Raw genomic sequence first — 7,194 nt, forward strand, 5'->3', positions numbered from 1 at the left:
TATATATATATATATATATATACACACACACACACACACATATATACATACTATTCACATGTTCCCATCAGGCATTTTCAGCCTTCGTCAGCCTTGGATCTGGCAAATGTGCAAAACAAACAACTGGTGTCAGAACACTAGTAGGTGTTTCAAAATGCCCGAAAGGAGTCGACATTAACAATCTCAATTATCATCAGTACAGAATTATGCATCGTGTGTCATACAATATGATTAAAAGAAAACCTGTAGCTTAGAACAAACGGGTAATTACTTGCAAATAGTTCCTACAAGGAAACAGGAGAAAAATGGATTTTAATAATATATAAATGCTGCATTAAAATTCGTTACAAATAGGTAAAATATAATCTGGTATTTAACATGTGTGAAATTAAGACGGTAGACATACTTAAATCACGTGGTTCCAGTTATTTATCAATTTTTAAAATGTGATGTTAGGTTAACATCGTTTTTCAGATATTTCAAAGATCGTGATTGTATTTCATAATATCAAACAAAAATATTTTAAACTTTACCGAAACTTTGTTAACGAACATTTTTAACAGGCAATGATATTACCGAACAAGTACTTTCTAGGTTGTTGTTTTTTTTCTAACAGTAACTGAATTTTTCGGTCACCGTAGAAAAATAAGCATCGTGACATTTTATTCATCAATCCGGGAAATCCATTAGAAACTAGCTTTATCATCATATTTTAGAGCCCTTTATTCGCATGCTCTCACCATATATCGTGTGAACGATATCTAGAGAGTCAAGCTGACTTTAGTATGTGTAAAGTAACTTCTCCTACAGCTTACAAGTTTCTACTATACTATAAAGGCAGTTGGATACTAGAATATTGATGGTACTTCCTTAATCGCATCCTATTATTCCCTTTAACTTAGTAGAGTCTTGATTACAAAATAACAAACAGTCTAACTGCTCCATTTTGACTACCAACAGAGTCAGACTGACATATTCAACATAGGTAAGCACCCTTCTCAATAAATCACTTGTCATAAAATATATCATTTAATGAAAATTAAGGACAGAAATACTAGCCTTTGTATTAAACATTAAAAAGCATATAATTATAAATGGAATTGATAACTATATTTCAGATTCGAAAATACGTAATTATCCATTCTCTAAAAAATTTGAAGTGGAAGTCTGATGTTAAACAGATGCTCTTACGATTGGTTTGATTTCAACATTTTCACCAGTGTTAGAGATTGATTTTTCCCCTTATACGACATAAAAATGTTTAAAGATAGCATCCAGTGACGTAGTTTGTAAGTCTTCAACAATTAAAAGAAAAGGTCACAAAATTTGGTTTCGATATTCGCGATGAGAACAGCACACATAAACCATTTGTGCAGCTTCGTGCTTAACACACTATTTATTGAAGGAATGTCTCGAACTGATAATAAATTTTGTACATTTTATTATAATCTAGAAACTCATCTTTTAATGTAGAAATCATAAAAAGAAACACAGATTTCAATGCCTGAAATGTTTTGAGGTTATGAAAGGTTTGTAATTGTTGTCACTAAAGAAGGGGTTGTAAAAATTAACTTGAATGCTCAATTTCTCTAAACAAGGTTTAAAAGACGGTGACCGTTCGATAAAACAGAGTATTGTACTAGAGCTATTTAAAAAGACAGTGACCGTTCGATAAAACAGTATTGTACTAGAGCTATTTAAAAAGACAGTGACCGTTCGATAAAACAGTATTTTACTAGAGCTATTCTATGAAACATTCTTCATTTATAACAAAGCAGATATTTTAATGATTCTCAGTTCGTCCGAAAAATCTTTCAAAATAAGGTAATGAAATTGTCTCAAATAAAATATTAAAAGGCATTCCGATAAAAAGTTTTCAATCCTTTGAATGTCTATATGTATAACTCGGAAAGTTTGTTGTCTCACGTTTATCGTATGGACATACTGTTTATCAGTATACGAAAATTGAAGAGACATTATAAATAAATAAATAAGCATAATAGCAATAATCAGATTTTAAACGATAAAATTCCTTGCTGTTGATGTATTTTCACGCTTATATAGATGTATATTAACTACTAATCACAGCAGGGTACCTGTTCAGATAAAACTATAATGTAACCCATTAGTGAATATAGGTTATTAAGTATACTTTTGTTACGTTCTTACTTATAAAGATTAGAATGCAATGTTTCATCATTTGGGTACCCTCGCCGTTAACAATATTGTCGGCCGTAAACCCAATAATACCTCATTATGTTCTTATAATGATACGCTGCGAAACTGTAAGAATATGACCTTTGTTCCATTTAATCATCCCCCCAGTTTCTTGATTTTTTTATCATTTAAAGATTGAATTATAAGTTAACTCACCTTTTACTCATAGTTAGTTGTCACAGACAACGCATTCGCGCAGCTTACCTACAGAAGCATAAAACAAATATGAACAGCAGTTCTGAGTTTACAAAGCTATCAAATCGAAAGTCACGAAAAATACACGCTCAAAGGTTTGGTATGTCAATTTAAAGTCATTTTCAATGTAACATTTCAAAGCATTGGGAACAAAGATACTTTCAAAAAAAATCGAGAGGGACGACCTCCCCTCAATAACTGTTTGACAGACGTTTCGTTTATCTGATCAACAATAAGAAAAGCTCAGCGTTATTAAGCCTTGCCCAACCTACCGTATTCTAAACGGAATGTGCTCGTCCACATGCAAAATCACAGTAATATGAGGACTAACACCAGAATTATCGATGGAGTTTCCCTGGGATTTTGAAACAAGTTTTTCTAAACTATTTATACACCAACTTGTTTGTAGGTCGAAGACATTTTTTTTTTGGTTACAGAATCCCTAATATCACATGATTTACCCAAAAAATATAAACAAAAATAACATCAATGTTGCAATTAATCCCACTACTGCTGAGGTCCCCTTGGTGTTTTACACAGAACACTAATGACTATAACTATTATTTTTGACCAGTTCTTAACACTGGATTTTCTAACAAGCAAAGGCATAAACAATATTACTCAATATGATACAATATTGGTAGTAAACGATATAAAAACAAGTCGGTAATTTAAGGGTTAAAAACAATTTGAATTAAGGCTTAATTATATTTTATCCAATAGTTCACTAAACATAGCATTATCTCAGCAAAACAGTAAATTACAAGTCCAGGTATCTAGTAGGCAATACATTAATTTCGAACGCATATTATAGAGGGGGGTATGAAATGTTTTCCAATCGTCTGTCATTTATGAAGTTTAGAAATGACAGGTATTTTACACTGGATACGGTTTGTCTATGGGCTGATTACAAACCAATGCGAGAATAAACCAGTCAATATATTAGTTGTAAGAATTCAACAGACTGCTTCACAAAATCAATAAAAACACTACAGTAAGAATTATCAATATATTTGGACTTACAGAGCGAGGACTAGTGTTCTGTGAGTAATATTAATACCAGCTACATATTAACAATATTTCGCCCTTTTAATATTTGCACTACTAAAGACAAAAGTATTTATTGATGATATAAAAGAAAAACATGATTTTTGTTTCAGGTGTGGCTTTCTTTCACTGGTGTTTGTTATTAAACACAAAGCTACATCTGTGCTTTGTCCAACACGGGTATCGAAACCCGGTTTATAGCAGTATAAGTCCGCAGACATACCGCTGTGCCATTGGGAGCCTTTCTTTCACTGAAACACAAAGTGAGGCAAACGTCAGTTGGACAGCGGCATGTCTGCGGACTTACAGTGTTATAAACCGGGTTTCGATACCCATGGTGGGCAGAGCACAGACAGCATATTGTAAAGCTTTGTGCTTAATTACAAACAAACAAAGTCTTGGTCCTAAATGCAAATGATAAGTTACAATTTCATTTCAGATTTAATTACATTTCAGTTGTCAACAGCTAAAACCAACGTACGAGCACACAACTACGTTTTGGGAGTGGTTATTTAATTTTCTGCACAAAGAAAAGAATAAAAAAAGACTAGCGACACATTGGTAGCATGTATTATGTGCATTGGGACAGGTAATTTTTCCTCACGCTGTGTCTAGCTTCGTTAAAAATTCATTCCACTTGACAATCCACTGTACATATCTGTCGATATGACAAGATTTATTATACGAACTTTGTACCTCAAACTACAGTATAGTATGTACTACGCCATCAGTTCCACGCTCCTGACGTTTAACGTAGAGCAAATCAGACCAAACTGCAAGTTTACAATGCTATATTGTTTAACAGAAAACGGCTTCTCGAGATCAATAAAATTCTCCCAGTTTTTATCTCGATATAACTGAAGCGCTTTCCCTCAGAACTCCGCACAATGTTCGCTTTATTATGTTGTTTGTTACTAAGCACAAAGGGCTATCTGTGCTCTACTCATCACGGGTATCGAAACCAGGTTTCTAGCAGTACAAGTCTGCAGACATACCACTGTGCCACTGGGGGAGGGGGGGAGGCGCTTTATTCTAATTAACTAGATACGCACATTACTTGCGTGACTTTTCTTTTTCCAGTATATCTTATTTTATTCTTCATGTTTATCTATCTTGATATTTTCGAACGTAGTTATAAAAATAAAATTTCCAACAAAAAACTGTTCGCCCCCCTTTTTTTTCTTTCCTATGCGTTTATGTTAGTATTTTAAATGCTGATATATCTAGACGTCTTATTTTTAGTACTCTCGACCAATTTTAGTTTGTATGAACACGTTTTCTTACACAGTTTAACCACTATATTGATTACATTAATGTGTATTTTGTAACGAATTTTTTAACAAGACAGTAATGTTAAATCTCAAAGACAGCAGGTGAGCAGTCAGTCTTAACTAAGTTGAAGTCACAATTTATCGAACGCAGTAGATAACACCAACACATTAATGTAATTTAACGTTATGTTAATCTAATATTTTTCTTCTTACCTCAAAAACGGGTATTCGAGTTTCTTGTATACGCGACACCAACCTACAATGTCGACTGCTTCACACATGGAATTGACCTTGAAGTTGAACTGTCCACATTTGGCGTCTTTATCATTCACTTCTTAAACTTGGGTTATGCAGACTTCTACGTTAATAAAAATTTCCTATCTCCTCAAGAACAAAGATCTCTACCTTCTTCAGAAGTTTATTAAGCTGTGAACAAACTAATATATATATATATATATTCAGTCGGAATAACGTTTTAGGAACTTCTACAAAACCAGCGTGTTCCACATACACCCTCCACCTTAACTGATGGTTACGTCACTTACTGCGACGCGACATCTGCATAATTATTGTGTAATCTTTACAAACAACAATAACATTAATTCATATTAGGTGTCTGTTAGCCAAACATATACTTTATGATATACGACACGCTAGCTCTGATAAAGTTGGCATAAAAACAAGACACGAGTTTTTCTTATCTCGAGCTCATGATGGCTTACCGGAAACGGAAGTAAAAAACCGGAATCAACATTACAGCGGAAGTGTGTTTCGGGTTACAGTGATGTTCACATCATGATCTTGGTTGTCAGTTTTCAGAGTGTATCATGCAGGGTTTAATTTTTTGTAGTATATTTATTAACAGATTTTTCCCATCAACTTTACAAATGAGGGATTTTGTTATTTAGTACAAATAATAACAACACTTAATCATAAAAAATAAAGATTTAAATGTTTTATCCATGCTTGTTCTGGCATTCAGTATTGTTTAATGAATCTCATTGTTGTTAAGCGCAAACTACACAATGAGCTATCTTTGCTTTTCCCACCACGGGTATCGAAACCCTATTTCCAGCGTTATAAGTCCGCAGACATTCCGCTGTGCCAATTGGGGGGGGGGCAAAAACAGCTGTTTACAGTAGTCAGAGAACCAATACAAATGCAACGCTTTCAAATACTTTGGGATAAAAAAAAAAGTGAAATGCATGGTTTTTGCTCAGTAGTGAGCCAAGTGTTTAGACTGCCCGGCCTGTAAATCCGAAGGTTCAAGGTTCGTATCCCGTTACCGAAATAATGCGCTCCACACTTTGTAGCCGTGGGTATGCTTTAAGAGCACCGATTTCCATAATACGAGAGTTAGCGGTGGGCGCCTTTGACAGGTAGCCTTCCCTTTTGTCTTATCACTTCAAAATTAGGGAAGGCTGTTAGCAGACAGCCCTTGTATAACTTTGTTCGCGAATTTTAAAACAAACATACAAAAAAGATGAAAATTGAGGTTAAGCGATACAAAATATTACTAGTTGCATCTTAAACGTTGTGCTAAATCAGCAGCTCACGTAACTCGTGACTCCCCTCAAGAGATCGTATTAGGTATCCATGTATAATATCAACAGATAGTCTAGGCATTAAAGTCTATATCAAAGTAGTGCACGTAACCCTAAAATATTCTTTATAATGGCGTAATATTTTTATAGTTGATTTTAAAATGTGGTGTATTAAGTAAAATGAACACGAAGTTTCAAGGTTTATCTCCGCTTTATATGATGTGACAAAATCAAGACTAGTAATATGATCTATAGTTAAAATGAACACGAAGCCTTAAGGTTTATCTCTGCCTTGTATGATGTGATAAACTCAAGGCTAGTAATATGATCTATAATTAAAATGAACACGAAGCCTTAAAGTTTATCTCTGCTTTATATGATGTGATAAAATCAAGGCTAATAATGTGATCTATAATTAAACCTATCCCATTTTTTAATATAAAATAGCACATCTCACATGATGTAGCTCCATGGTTAGGAATGTTGCTGTGCGCCGGAGAGTGCCCTTGATGTATTTCACAGTGCCCCAAATCGTTTTTAAGATGTTACGTAAACTATTATATTTTATATTGTGATTATGTATTAATTATTTGGAGTAGTAGTAGGTGCTTCTTAGGGCCCAAGCCCCGAATATTTTAGGTGGCTAGCGACGCCCCTATCCAAGGACGAAAGTAGTTGTGTATATTATATATATTACGTGATCTTATGCCAACAAGTCGTTTAATACATTACAAACATTACCACTATTACCGTAGTAACCATGGTTACGAATATATTTCCGTTGATGTTTTTTAGTGCAAAGCTACACAATGAACTATCTGTGCTCTGTCCGCCAGAAGGAGTCAAATCCCGGATTTTAGCATTTTAAGTCCGTAAACTGACGTGAGAATGTTGTTTTGTTTTGTTTTTTCCTTTAACGT

At 34.1% G+C, this 7,194-nt stretch overlaps 1 protein-coding gene across 1 annotated transcript in view; it reads right to left on the reverse strand.

Annotated features, from left to right (window-relative positions):
• Positions 1-5,385, reverse strand: part of LOC106472219 (alpha-1D adrenergic receptor-like) — a 9,335-nt gene extending 3,950 nt beyond the window's left edge. The window contains exon 1 of the mRNA XM_013932849.2: positions 4,944-5,385. The gene's annotated coding sequence lies outside the window, so the exon portion shown is untranslated. The remainder of the gene's footprint in view (positions 1-4,943) is intronic.
• Positions 5,386-7,194: the final 1,809 nt, after the last annotated feature.

This window comes from Limulus polyphemus, unplaced genomic scaffold, assembly GCF_000517525.1.
Source record: "Limulus polyphemus unplaced genomic scaffold, Limulus_polyphemus-2.1.2 Scaffold5171, whole genome shotgun sequence".
NCBI classification, from domain to species: domain Eukaryota; kingdom Metazoa; phylum Arthropoda; class Merostomata; order Xiphosura; family Limulidae; genus Limulus; species Limulus polyphemus.